Source organism: Mus pahari, chromosome X (assembly GCF_900095145.1).
Source record: "Mus pahari chromosome X, PAHARI_EIJ_v1.1, whole genome shotgun sequence".
NCBI lineage: Eukaryota > Metazoa > Chordata > Mammalia > Rodentia > Muridae > Mus > Mus pahari.
This window is the reverse complement of record NC_034613.1, coordinates 81013912-81015724: the sequence shown is the minus strand read 5'-3', so window position 1 is coordinate 81015724 and position 1813 is coordinate 81013912.

The window sequence follows — 1813 nt, the reverse complement described above, 5'->3', positions numbered from 1 at the left end:
ATAACTGAATAGAGTGAAATGTAGGCCAAAAGAATGGGAGAGGGGAAATGTGTAGAAGGCCACAAACATAACTTGTGCGCTCTTTCTCTCTTTCTCTCTCTCTCTCTCTCTCTCTCTCTCTCCCTCCCTCCCTCCCTCCCTCTCTCTTTCGCTTTCCATTTATTCAGCTTGATTTTTTGACAATTTAATATATGCATAAGAGACATTCCAATTATTTTAATCTCCCCTGTGTTACAGTTGTAAGGCAGAAAGAACTATGTACTGCAGAGCAACCTCCCCCCCCCACACACACACACAAACACACAGAAGGAAGGGTGCTTGCCTCTGCTCTCCTGGAAGCAGCAGAGAATTGAGCAGAAGACAGTCATTATAGGGTCTCTGCTATTGGGCTTTTTTTCCCCTGTAGGGCAGGGCCTGGCTACTCTCCTGCCTAGAGGGTCTGGGAATTTTGGGAAGGTTACAACCCTTAGCAGTCTAAGGGGCAGGGCCTGGGCATTGATGTTCCTCAGGGGCCGGCCACTTGTGCTCCTTGAGGGGGTCAGGTCTGGCCACCAGAGTAGTCTGGGTGTAAATCCTGGCAGCCGGAGGTCTCCAGGAGTGGGGCCTGCACGGGGGACTCTCAGTGCTCAGTAAAGAAAAACTGAGTTGGAGAGACTAGGCAATGTCCCCNACCTCTATCATCCCCCTCCCCACAAGCCTTCACGTTAATTCATTGTTTTGTTGTTGTTAATGTTTTGTTTTGTCCGGTTTTTTTGTTTTGTTTTGTTTTGTTTTTGAGATCCATTTTTGTCAGGACCAGCTGTGGATAGTTCCGTGGGCTTGAAACTCTTCGCTGGAGCCTGATAGGCTTATCAATGGGTANACAACTGAAGACAATGACTGTCCCTCTCCCAGAGTTCATCTATAGCCAANAGTTTAACAGGAAGAGGTAGGGATCTGTGAGCCTCTACCCAATCCATAATTGACTGTTGATTGGTCTAATCTTATCTAGGCCCATTGTGCGCAGCTGCAGTGAGGTCCAGACTGCCTTGGCTGTGTCGTAGCTAAAAGACAGTATCACTTACACGGCCCTTCCCTTAGCTTCTGGGTATTACATTCTTCCTAGCGCCTGGGGCTTGGAGAGAATAATCTAAATGTCTAGATGAGAGCCACGANCTCAGCTATCACTTATTCTCAGCACCTTGAGCAAACGCACGTGTCTCTGCATTCACCAACCACCATTCATTGTTGTCTTAGTTAAGGTTTCTATTGCTGTGATAAAACACTATGACCAAACTCAACTTGGGAGGAAAGAGGTTTTTGCTGACACTTCCACATCACAGTTCATCACAGTTCATCATCGAAGGAAGCCAGGGCAGGAACTCAAACAGGGCAGGTAACTGGATACAGGAGCTTTACTGGCTTGATCCTTATTGCTTACTCAGTCTGCTTTCTTTTATTTTTTTTAAAGATTTATTTATTATTATATGTAAGTACACTGTAGCTGTCTTCAGACACACCAGAAGAGAGCATCAGATCTCATTTCAGATGGTTATAAGCCACCATGTGGTTTCTGGGATTTGAACTCAGGACCTTCAGAAGAGCAGTCAGTGCTCTTAACCGCTGAGCCATCTCTCCAGCCCCTCAGTCTGCTTTCTTATAACATCGAGGACCAACCAGCAGCTCAAGGGTGGCGCCACTCGAAATGGGCTGGGTCTTGCTACATCAATCACTAATTAAGAAAATGGTCTCCAGGCCTGCCCACAGCCCCATTTTATGGAGGCATAGCTGGCACAACTGGAAAGGGAGACTCCTTTGATTGTGGCTGGGAGAT